Source organism: Cydia splendana, chromosome Z, assembly GCF_910591565.1.
Source record: "Cydia splendana chromosome Z, ilCydSple1.2, whole genome shotgun sequence".
NCBI classification, from domain to species: domain Eukaryota; kingdom Metazoa; phylum Arthropoda; class Insecta; order Lepidoptera; family Tortricidae; genus Cydia; species Cydia splendana.
The window spans coordinates 31,822,763-31,836,628 of NC_085987.1; the positions used below are offsets into that span (position 1 = coordinate 31,822,763).

Below are 13,866 nucleotides of genomic sequence, written 5' to 3' on the forward strand. Positions count from 1 at the left end.
AAATTTAATTATAATCACTTCTAAGGTCCCTTTTTTTAGTTTTTCGTAAATAACTCATAAACGGTGGCCAATATCAAAAAACATTGGTAAACGATAATAATCTACATAATATTTTGAACAAAAAAGATTCAGTACACTTTTCGCAGGGATCAATATTTAAAAATATAATAAAAAGGGAAAGTTCTAGTATAATAAATTCTAAGTTTCCTTGTTTTTATTTATTCGGTAATAATTTGAAAAGTATGACTCATAGCAAAAAAAATCTTATACATAAATAATAAACATAAAATTTCCTACAAGAAACATGTAGAACACTTTTCGCTAGGATCATTATTTAAAAAGACCAAGCAGCGGGTAAATTATAAATAATCAATTTTAAAGTCCCTGTTTAGTTTTTTGTAAATAACTCGTAAACGGTGTCCCATAGCAAAATAAGTTTTTAAGAATAAATTATCTACATAAAATTTCCTCCAAAAAATATCTGGAACACTTTTCCCTAGGATCAATATTTAAAGCGATATATCAGTTCACAGGTCACTTTTTTTTTTAGTTTTTCGTAAATAACTCGTAAACGGTGGCCCGTTGCAAAACAATATTATACACAAACATTAAACATAAAATTGTCCACAACAACGGTTCTGTACACTTTTTCGCTACGATCAATATTTAATGAGGTATTAAATGGGGTAAGTTAATTGTAATCAATTTCCAGGTCCCTATTTTTAGGTTTTCGTAAATGACTCGTAAAATAAGGCTCATAGCAAAATAAGTTCTTAATGTTTTTGTAAATAAATAATCGATATAAAAAATGCTATTAAAGCGGGAAAGTTAAATAATGTGTAGAATTGATTATAATTAACTTTCCCCCTTTAATACCTCATTAACTATTGATCCTAGCGAAAAAGTGTAGAGAACCCTTCGGTATACGGCGGGAAGAAGTTGATAACTCGAGATAGTTTATTCATAAGGTCATTAAGAACCTATGGGCCACCATTTACGAGTCATTTACGGATAACTAAAAATAGGGACCTGGAAATTGATTATAATAATTAACTTACCCCCTTTAATACCTCATTAAATATTGATCGTAGCGAAAAAGTGTACAGAACCTTTTTTGTGGACAAGTCTATGTTCAAAATTTATGTATAAATATTGTTTTGCAACGGGCCACCGTTTAGGAGTAATTTACGAAAAACTAAAAAAAAGTGACCTGTGAACTGATTGTAATTAACTTTCTTCCTTTAATATCGCTTTAAATATTGATCCTAGAGAAAAGTGTTCCACATATTTTTTGGAGGAAGTTTTATGAAGATAATTTATTCTTCAAAACCTATTTTGCTATGGGACACCGTTTACGAGTTATTTACAAAAAACTAAACAGGGACTTTAAAATCGATTATTTATAACTTACCCGCTGCTTTGTCTTTTTAAATATTGGTCCTAGCGAAAAGTGTTCTACGTGTTTCTTGAAGGAAATTTTATGTTTATTATTTATGTATAAGTTTTTTTTTGCTATGAGTCATACTTTTCAAATTATTAACGAATAAATAAAAACAAGGAAACTTAGAATTTATTATACTAGAACTTTCCCTTTTTATTATCTTTTTAAATATTGATCCCTGCGAAAAGTGTACTGAATCTTTTTTGTTCAGAATATTATGGAGATTATTATCGTTTAACAACGTTTTTTGATATTGGCCACCGTTTATGAGTTATTTACGAAAAACTAAAAGAAGGGACCTTCGAAGTGATTATAATTAAATTTCCCGCGTTAATATCTCTTTGAATATTGATCCTAGCGAAAAATTGTACTGAATCTTTCTTGTAGGCAATGCAGATTACTTATGTAATAGAACATTTTTTGCTATGCGCCACCGTTTAAGAGTTATTTACGAAAAACTAAAAAAAGGGACCTTTAATGTCAAATATCTCACTTCCGGTCAAGATTTTGATCAAGCAACCGGCAAATTCCAATTCAGCGGGGTCTAATTAGGTTAAAAAACCCGGTTGCCTAAAAGTAATATGATTTGCCAATCGAAATCGATTTTATGAAAAATAAAACCAGTCTATAATATGTGTAATATTCAATTATTTATTTTCAGGTGAAAATCGTGGTAGGCCCTACAGGTGAAGTCCGAATCAGCGTCCAGCCGCCGACAACTTCAGCCGAATCTGCCAAGAATGTTACCTGCAGCACGGAATGACCGTGAAAGGCCGTGCTTCATGCTCTGAGAGTAGCTCGGTCCGTGGCGGCCGACCGGCCCCGGTACTCTTAGTTCTGATACTCTTTACACTGTTAAATACTGACTAATATTTGACACCGACGAATTGGAAAAATTATTCCAGAAACAACAATGAAATCAAAATTTTGGTAAAATAGAACCAACGAACACGTACAAATTCTCACTACTAACTCAAGCCTACGGTATATCTTCAACAATGTCTGTTAATTATAAAATATGTTAATTAGATAAGCATCGAACGTTCACAAGGCCGACAATAATTTTTAGACTTATAATTGTTTCTATAGCTCCATACATACGAACTGACACTGCCACTAGTCATCCAAAACTATGACACACATTGAATGCTGTAAACAGTTTACAGCGTTCAAAATAAATAGCTGGATATCCACTAGACATGCGCGAAACAGTGCTTCAAAAAGTAATGCCATATCACATCACTTTTCCGTAAACGTAATATTACACTGAGATATCACATCACTTATCAAGATATCACTCGAAACATTTATCCGAACGTGAACCTGAACAGCGCGCGGGCGCGCGCGAGATGTCAACGGCACACTTATCACAGTTATCACGTACATTACGCAGCGGAGCGAGAGCGATAACAAAGGATTACACCATCACGTCTCATTTGCTCATTCATTACACATTACGCGGACTGTGTATAGATTTGAACGGACTTTTCGTACCAGCGCGTCAATCTATATATTCTTCGGCCGGTCATGCGCTCGAGTGATATTTGGAGATATATTATGCTTGGTTTCTCGGAGTGATGCGTAATGCAATATTACGCGTTCGAGTGATATCTCATTTGTAATATTACGCGCATTACTTACACATGTCTAATATCCACCGATCGATCCAAATAGGGTATTATACTGTATTTAAAATAAATTATTTTACACCATGCATGAAATAAAGCACCAGGTAATTATTATAAAAACACAGATAAGAGTTATTTTTAAACACAAGTTCTATTTAATAAATCGGATAGAAATATAAAGATAAGAGTTATTTTTAAACACAAGTTCTATTTAATAAATCGGATAGAAATATAAAAAGTAGGTGAGTTGACCGTGACGTCACGATGTAATGTTTCATATAAATTCCATATTAGAAAATCGTTTTGACAGTTCTAAAAAAGCAACTGAATTGACTAATAGGAAAATACCCTATTAGGATCGGCGCTCTATTTTCGCTCTAGGATCTGGAGTCTCCTAACCGATCCAAACGAACGCGGCCCGTCCACACCGACTAAGCATTTTAATCACGCTGGACCGCGCCAGTGGATTTGGTATGTTCGGTACAGCCTAATAAAATATACCTATTATCGTCAATCAATAACGATAATTCGTGTAGTATTTAATCCTGGAATTGCTATTCCTTGAGATGTTCTGATAAACATGCTAAAAGTCCTCAGTATTTGGGAGTGAGATCATGAAGGACGAAGGTGTAGGCATAAGTGTATATCGGCCTCCAATGTTTACTCGTACTGCGCTTCTCACATTTTTTACAGACGGATTGGAATTGTTCATCGTGCGCAATAATGGTGAATTAGGGCAGTTCTTACACCTTCATAATAATCGACAAATTAGGTAATATCATATTTCAGATGTTTATTTTAATTAAATGATTACAATATTCGATTATTTGTTGAAAGCATACGACTATTCCGGGTTTGAAGACACTTTAAACAATATCTATAAAAGCGCGAAAAGGGATAGATGAAGTGTCGGATGTAGACCAGCAATTATGTATGTCAAAACATTGAATACTCCTAGTCACTGGAATAAAGATGAATGAAGTGTGGCTGTAGTGGTAAATTGTGTACTAAATCCTCGTGTAGTAAAACATACCAAAACGCAATGCGGGGTTGCCAGAGAGCCAGAGAGCAAGACACATTTGTTCCTTCGTTCAAAATGAATTTTTCAAACCCTCATAATAACCACGCAGTCAACTCTATCTGTCTATCAATCGAAATATGGGTCTATGACAAGAAATTAAAAAAAAATTACCTACCTATCACTTGAAAGAACGGCCGCAGCGGAACTGCCCAGAGCCTAACTTACTAATTAAATGATGAACAAATTAAACAATTGACAGAAGTCCGAGATAAAGGCTAAAGGCCGATCGGCAACCTAATCCTAACAATTGAAATAGGCACTAGTTTTTACGAACGCGACTGCCATCTGACCTCCCCACCAAGAGGCGATTAAGTCTTAGGTCTTTTCCGCTACAGTCGAATAAGTAGAAAGATATAATTTAAGCATCGATAAAAATGAGTGCCAAAATTTTAATGACAGTATTATAATAAAGTATTATATTGTAGGCGAAACCGTGAATTTTTGCTTATCTTAACTAGAAATATCAACTAGCGCGTAAATCTTATGTTTTCTAAGTAAAACTGGACAGCGCTGGATAAAGGTCTTTATAATGCGACTTTATTATCAAAAAGGAAAAAAGGTTTACATTAAAAACTTCGTGTTTGTGGTTTAGGTGATTCTAGACAACATATACCTACCTAAGGCCAAAAACCTATGCATTATTTTATACGTTCCAGATGTCATTATGATCGACAGATAATCACTTAGATACTGTGAACACTAAGATACGTGGCAGGTTATTCAGTAACTACATACCTATACCAAACCTATACCATATATTGATGTATGCATATTTTATATCCAAGCATTATTTTAAATCAGTTCCATAATTTCGAATATAGGTACACATAATTATTTCCTTAAGATTTCCGCAGACGGCCTATATTATTATAACATAAAATATTGGGGTTAGGTAAATTAAATTAGGGAAATTAAAAGTATTACTCCATTGTTGATAATGAAATGTTATTTTACTTGTATATTCGTACGGGTCTTCGTTGTTCGTTGTTCGGATAAATGTGTAGAGAAAACCTCGATTTTCTACGTCATATATTGTGGACATTTGTGAAATGTCTTAAGTCATTGATTTGGGTCTCCCTGTCATATTAGTAGGTACCTATCTTTAATTTGTTATGGCTTAAAAGTCAGTCCTAATAATATATTGGGATTTTGGGTAAGTAAAAACCTAAAACATCACTTGTTTCTAAAATTGAGCATTTCTAAATATTTATAGAAGATAAAATAATGTCTTTATCAAATAAAAAAATAAATATACCTTCAAACAATAAAACAATGTCGCACAAGTGTAAGACCAAAAGGTAGACCAAGTTTAGAAATTCTGCTGAATTGATGTATACTTAAGAAAAAAAATATTTTTGTCTACTTATTCCGGAAATTTGGGCCTCTGGTTAAGGGCCTGCAAGTCAATTTTTTTTGCCTGACTTACTGTGATTGTGAACCTTAAGATTTTATTTATATCCCTCTACAAGATCTTCATTCTGCTATTACATACCTACTACATTCTTCAAGTCTTGAAGTTTGATCATATCCGGCTTTAAAACGTCGTGGTATTCCATCTACTCTTGTAGCTCTTCTTACCTTTACTCGTAAATGGCATGTAATTTGATGCATATTCTGTAAATTGAAACTTCTAGGCTGTTTTTACAGATCTTGAGACGCCTTAAGTAGGTTGTACTTACAGAATTTGCACTTGTTTATACTTGATATGCAGAATACTTCTGCTTTGCTGTAAGTACTTAAATACATATTACGTAGGTACATATACTGTTGAAGCTAGATCTGTACCAATAATACCTTTTTTTTTATTTGGACCGAAGCCAGAGGCCAGTGATGATAAGTAGGTAGGTTAAATTTAATTAATATAACTTTTGTGCTTTCCAAGTAGAAATCGGGAAGCAGCTGTAAAATAGATACATACTTAGTTTAATGAAAAAAATACGAAATAGTCATAAACCCAACTTGTTTACTTCAAATCGCAACTTTAGCTATGTTTGATGTTACCAGGAACATAGCTTGCTCCAATCGTTATTGTTAGAAAAGGAATCTTAATAAAGCAAAGTTAGATGAAAGTCTAGTCACTATTTCATAAGAAAAAATACAGTTTCCAATAGGTTGTATTTGTCTAATATGTAGTTTTGTATGTATATACCATGGAGGCTGGAAGGTCTTTTTACTGACGCCAGGAGGCGCCACTTGCAACTGCTCAACGAATCGTACTTGGAAAGTAAAATGCCCTTGGATCTATGAAATGATTGAGCATGCGAGTGGCGTCACCATGATCGGTCAAGTTAAAATACATTTAATTTATTTATACGTCAACTATTATTTTAATCTATATTATGTACAAGATGTAGAGCATAATAGGGATGTTTCCTGTATTTAAAATAAATTATTTTACACCATGCGCGAAAAAAAGCACCAGAAAAATATTAGAATAACCGAGACCGCAGTTATTTTCAGACACAATTTCTTTATAATAAATCCGAGTAATTAACTATAACGAGTAGGTAACTTGACCGTGACGTCATTGATCTATATTTCATAGAGATGCCATAGTGGCTAATCGCTTTAACAGTTCGAAAAAAGAAACTTATTTGACTAAGCAATCAACTACCCTATTGTTTTCCATCGTATTTTCTCGGAAACGTTCGTATTTGTCATGCTACTTCAGTACTTTTTGTACCGAGACTGACTGAAATAGCAAGACACATTCGTACGTTTCCGTGAAAATACGTTGGAAAATAATTATGCACTGCATCTATACATATACATGTATATGTAATTGTTGAATTTCTAGTTCCAAATGCCTAGTGATTAATAATTGATGATGCCTGAAATTTTAGAATGAAATGTCGAATTTTTATTTTATGGATTTTTGTTAATCAACGATAACTTACATACATATAGATGTTATGCAAGTATTTATGTAAGTAATCTAAGTTAATTATGTTACAATAATGGATATTAGGTAACATGATTTTCTTCGCCAAAGATGCGAGATAGTATTGCTTAGAAAAGGATCTCATGCCTCACGATTCCGTTAGCGTAATTAGTAATAGGTGAATAATGTATATTTGTTGTTGATAAAAATAGGGTAGCATTTGTAAGGTTAGTGGTACCTAATGTTACACCAGAAAAACAAACAGTTTTTCATTTATTCATAAGAAGAACGTTTTAGCAGAATCTTTTGGATTGGCGTTTCTTTCGCCGCGATTAACTCATACACGTTTGAGTGATGAAACTGATGAACATCGTTGCGTACGCTTGTGTATTTAGCCTTAATGTGCGAGGTGATTAGATACTATCGCGATTTGGGGTTAGTCCAATAAAGAAAGTTGTTCAGAATTACCTAAACATTCACCTCGCAGAATTTGGCTTTTGGTTCATAAACAGTCTAAACCCTATGGCAGACTTGCCTGAAGTTATTGAGATATTAGTAACATGTAAAAATTGTAAAATTATAAATTAAATGGTTAATGAAATCTCGCTACCTTAAGTCATGAGAACAGGGGCTGTTGTGAGTAGATGTATTGGAAAAACTTCATAAGAGAACCAATGTTCTGTATTATACAAATCTCAAAGTTTATAGTCTTATCGTGTGTAATTTTATATACTTACCTTACCTACACGTAACATAAGTTACTTACATAAAATAATCACATAAGGAATGTGACGAGAGAAATATAAATCACAAGCTCTGGTGATGTATAACGTTGCTACGACTACAAATGGGTGTAATAAATGAGCATTATCCATTTAAAAAGTAACTTTCAAAAAGTTTAGTCTGGATAGTGAGGGTGAGCATCCAGCAGAGCTGTGAGGGGTTGCGATAAGTGTCGAGGATGCGGAGCGGCGCGATTATGTGTCCCGTTTGGTGCGTGCGTTGCTATTGGAGTTTTTGCCGCTTCGCTACCTCGCTCAGCTGTGAGGAGTGTTCACCCGGCCTGCGCACGAGACTCGCTGAATCCAGCCCGGCCGCACGCCGGTCGGCCAGGCCATTAGCGATGCGACAAGCGAATCATTGTTAAAGATAATATTTTAGTAGATCTCATATCTAATTATAGCGATCTAATTCGATGTTCAGTGATTAAGAATTCTTCTCTAATATTTGAGTATTATTAGCAAAACTTATTACCTACGTGTTGTGAAGGATCTACCTACATGTAAATGCATTATTCACGAAAAAAACCGAATGAATCATAAGTACCCTGTACCGGCATTGCCTGTATTAAATACTTGCGAGTTAAGTTATTAGAGTAGGTATATCTTACTCAAGTTAATGGTACTTGTATAAGCTTCATTCGGTAGGTATACAAATGTAAAATAATATGTTCGTGTCGATGGTGACATAGTAGTTAGTGCCTACCTAACCATAATTGGATCCCAATTAATTTATTGTCATACTTTTAACTTATATATACCTAATGCGAGTTTAGTTCATCCTCGTTGGTTTTGATGCTGCTGGGCACAATGGGCACGGCACAGGTATAGGTAGTGTAAGCCTAACTGATAATACCAGCGGGTGTACCTACAGTACCTCGGAGTAATTAACAATGGAGCCGCCATTAACAGGCGTTCCCCTCTGTCGAAAATAGGCGGCCAATGGTCAACCACATGTCAACCATATGTATGGACTGACGTTTATCTGACATAACGTACCTATACATTTGATGTGCCCCTCCCCCGCAAAAAACGGCAGACTATTTTGTACCGAAAATTTTAGACATGGCGTCTCCGTTGGTTATATCCTCTAAGTACAGTACAGTACGAGAAGACAACTAATGACAAGGCATTTTGTTAAAGCCTCCATAGTATGAAATGAAGATCCTACGATGCAGTGGATGGTGCTATAAATGTTACTTGTACTTACTTAATACCTATGCAACATTAAAAGTTGGTTTCAATGGCAAAAAAAAGAATATTTTACTTTTCTTTTTATAGTTCGTTTTTTTAGCATTAGAAATAAAGTAAAAAAAAAATGTGTCTTTTTATTGAAAAACACGTTTTAAAAATAAGTCACGGCAAATATGTAACAATTATGAATCTAATTCTATCGTTTATATTCTTCTGCTTTCATAAGTAAACGTTACTGATTTTTAAAAAGTGTTTTTTATTAAGACATGTCAAAATCGCTTACCTTCTTTCTAATGCAAAAAAAATGAACTATACAATTGAGCTCGGCCATCAAAATTAAGCCGTATTTATAGTATTATCAGTTAGGTGCCTTTATTTTATTACCTACCATTAACATTTAATTTTTTCATTATAATCGTACCTATCAGTTTATTTAGGTACTTAAGTGTATACTTAAGTACCTAAATAAACTGATATACATATACATACATATTTGGACTGATTTGGCGTGAAGGTGGGTACAGTAGGTAAATACTTGTAGGTAATCCCGACCTTAGTATATAAACTAAGGTTGTCCTTATGCCAAATTTTACGTTGTAAAAGTATTATGAGAAAATGTGCATATTTAGCAATATTTACTGTTTTTCGTTTTAAATAATATTGCTATTTATGGCCCATAATTAATTATTAAAAATGTTATTTACTTATTAATTGTTTTATATGATATTTAAAATAATAAATATTGTCTTGGTATGCAATGCCGGTAAAATTAATTGTATTCTGTTAAAAGACTTCTACTTAAAACTTTGTTCGAAATATAGATAGGTATTTAGTACATAAATTTAAAAACCAACAGATGTATAATGAGTGTTAGGGCAAAAATTTCGCCAAAAAGTTTTGAACTACCCGTGTACAAAATTGTATTTGTAGATCGGTACACAATAAAAAACCAATTTAAATGTTTATTTTTATTTTGCACTAAACCTGCTGCGGCTTATCACAGTTATCACAGACGCGACGCGACAGAACTCCGATTAATTACTATTTTCGTCAATTCATCATAATCTGTTATTTCTTTCTGAATACCGTGTAGTTCGTGTTGAGCTATAATGTGCTTCCATATATTTGGCTAAGTGTGAAGCTGGGGTGTTAGCTATATGCTCAATCGCAACTCATGCGCGCTCCCGCGCAAACGGCGCGTCACGCGTATACTGGGCTATAGTCTGTATCTTTAGGTATTTAAATAAAAGTAAACTGGAATACTGGTATTAAGTATCTCGATACCTCCCTACAGTTCCAGCTCATGCGAGAGCCTTCCGTTAGGTGAGCACTTGATTCGAGCACTCCCCCTCTAAGGCAAAGCGCGCACCACGATTTTAATTTTTGCGACACGATTTTAGAATCGCGCTGTAATATATCGCAGAAAATCCACTGCGCGCACTGCGATGAAAAAGTCGACGATCTCTTCATTCTCAACATGGATTTCGTACCAGTTGCTTGTCGTGAAACGTGTCTTCTTATAGACACAAAGGTGATCTCCTTCTATTTCCATAATTCCGGTTCCGATATGTTGACGCTTGGAGAGCCAAATGCCGACTGAGGTCCGGGGTGCGATTTTATAATCGCAGTGCGCGCGGGGCCATACAGCTCCGTATGCTGCAATTCACTTTGCGACAATCGCGTCGCGAGCAGTCGCGGAAAAATGTGACAAATCACAATTTTAAAATCGCTGCGATTTTTTTGTCGCATATGCGTGCACTGCCATATAAACACATACGTTACATTTCTGCGACTAAACTATCGCGCGACAAAAAGTCGTGGTGCGCGCTTGGCCTAATAAACACTACGTACAGACCAAATAAAATACGAAACTCTGCGTAGGAGGCGCCACTAGCACAAAAAGAGGGCCTACGGCGATACACGAAAATTGAAATTTCTATCACTCTTGCATATTCGAGCGATAGAGTGGCAGATAACGAAATGTCGATTTTTGGGTTTTGGGGCTCATATATTATACTACTCTTTGGTTTTGGGCCAGGCATATATAGCTGGTCAAGCAGATCTTGTCAGTAGAAAAAGGCGGCAAATTTGAAAAATGTAAGCGCGAAGGGATATCGTCCCATAGAAAATTTGAATTTCGTGCCTTTTTCTACTGACAAAATCTGCTTGACCATCTTAATAATATGTAATATACTAATCTTTGGGCCAGGGCCTCTGTAAACAAACCGCCTTGATGCATCAGATCATCAGATCAACGTCATAGAGTCTGGCTAGCCAAAAATTGTTGACAGATATTTCGTTGTTGTATCACTAATGCCTATGATTTAAAAAAAAAAGCTAAAAGTCAGTTGTCAATTTATGTCATTCATTCAATTTGTTTGCGGTTTATAAGGGGTTTATTTTAAATAATATTAATAATATCTATACTGAGTGAGGTTCGCAAACTATTATTTAAGCTCATAAATAATTACGACAATGTGCGAAGTCGACGTGTAGCGTTGTATAACGAAAAACTGCAATGTTTACAACTCCTAAACAAATGAAAACAAATTAGAAGGTTGGTGCTCTATAAGTATTGTGACTTAGCATTTAGCACATTTGGCATAGTACTTATGTATTTTTTGGTGATGGATTAATATTACTTACGGTATTATCGAGCTAGGTCTTATTTAAACTACATTTCATTGTTCGTCTTATTACAATGGTATATGGTGACAAAGTGTTAACATATGTGTTTATCGTTGACCGTACTTTACATAGTGGTAGAAATTAGCTGACTTTGAGTCCACGTAAACGTATATTTAACTTATATCCTTAGGTACCTTACGTGTGCACAGAAATTCAAAAATATTTTCTAGTATCAAAACTATACTTCCTACTACACAAAGTGTGACCAGCCCAAGATTTTTTGAATTTCCCGCCAAACATTTGTGTAATATTTCAGTAGCCAGACTCTAGTATGTATTTTGAAACAGTGTCAGTACAGTGATAAAGTACCCGTCCCTCTATTTAACATAGAAAAAGACGGGTAGTCTATCTCGCTGTGAGATACTGTCGCGCCAATCATGTGCTAGGCCCTGGTCTTCCACATAGTCTAATAAAACATGGTCTTCTATTCCCAGAGTGACACAGGCCTACGTCACAATAACATGGCCGCTATATATAGCGCTATCGCATATTATCATATAGCGCTGTCGCATGATGACGTAGGCTTGTGTCACTTAGGTGACCTAGAAAAGACGGGAATGGAGTACCAGGCGGAGTATATTATTATACCATGGTCTTCCACAAATATTTCTATACCAAAATTAGATGCCAGGGACATAGTTGAAATATAAACATTAAAAAAAAACGCCACCTACAAGTACAACGCCTGTCATTATTCGAAAGTGAGATGAGGGTGGTATAAGGCCAACAACTCGCCAACAAGGTTGATATTATAGAGAAAAACATGAACCGGCTTAATTGGCCTGATGACAAATTTTGAAATCCCTTTTAATATTATCGGTACACTTGTATTGGTTCCGAAAAACACAATATTTCAGCTATACTCATAAGATTTAACATAAATAATTGCATTTTATTATAGCTAGTTTAAACCTCGCGCGAAAACGCCTCACACGCCATTTGTGACGTCATAGATTATGGTGGTAGACATTGTTTACATACTTACAGTTACGAATTTCCCTTGAATCCGAATGATATTGTTAATTCAGCACCATATATTACGATTAGGGGTGATAAATACATTACAAAAATTGTTCACAATAAGTCATTTTATACAAAGACTCTCACACGGTTGCAATTTAAGATGAATTATTTAGATACATGTAAATTTTGAGTGAAAATCACCGAGCGTCAGCGCCGGGTTTACTTTTTAATTTTTATTTTTTTCTAGTTACGACATAGGTTTCGACAGCCAACATGGCAATGATAGTTCCATTCAGCCAAAATTTAAAAAAGTTTTTTTGTGAAATATCGTATTATTTAGCGTTTTATTTATATAATAACAAATAAATATTTACTTTATATCGTGTAATAAAATTTTTTGGACGTAATAAATGTTTAGTGGCGAAATAATATTTTTTTTGAACTTCCAAACTCTTTGGTGAGGACGTAATGGATTACAGTCAATGAGGTTGTCTATGTTGCTCTAAGAAATATGTCATACATTGATGACGTCAATTCTTAGCTCGCTTCTGATTCGCGTTTCAGTCAAAATGGCCGATTAGAGAATTTTGCAGTTTTATTTTATTGAATATATTAATAATCCTAATGTTTATACTGAGATTGGGCCATTTTTTAGAATCGTATTTACGTATATGTTTCTTTGAAACCATTATTCCCATGATTCTTTGTTACTGTCATCAGGCCAATTGTCCGGAAGTTCCCCCTATCGAGAGATACTGAGGGGCTACCGCCAAAACCGAAATTCGTCAATTGCGGGGATCTTTCTCTTTTACTCTCATTAAGACGTAATTAGAGTGACAGAGAAAAATGCCCGCATTTGACGAACTTCGATTTTCGCGGTTATAGCCCTGGGCCCTTATCCTTATGAAAAGAAATCTTCAAAAAAAATGCTAAGGCTGTAACTTCCCTTGCCTTCCCTGTAAAAAAAAATGGAATAAGGCTTCTGAAAATTATCCTTTTTCAGATTACACATTTCTATTTACTTTTGTTCTTTTCAAAAATACGATCTAATTATATAGCTTTTACACTAAGTAGTTGTCTAGTTTCTTTTCGGTACAGTCCTTAGTATTTACTACTACTAATTTAAATTAAACGGATAGTCCGTTACGGACCATATGAAAACAACTACTTTAACAAATCTAAAATAATGGGACCTTAATATCAATGGCTGT

The 13,866-nt window shown here is 34.6% G+C and overlaps 1 long non-coding RNA gene across 1 annotated transcript in view; it reads right to left on the reverse strand.

Moving 5' to 3' along the window:
• LOC134804931 (uncharacterized) overlaps positions 1-13,866 on the reverse strand; it is a 181,165-nt gene that overhangs the window by 67,032 nt on the left and 100,267 nt on the right. The window lies entirely within an intron of this gene.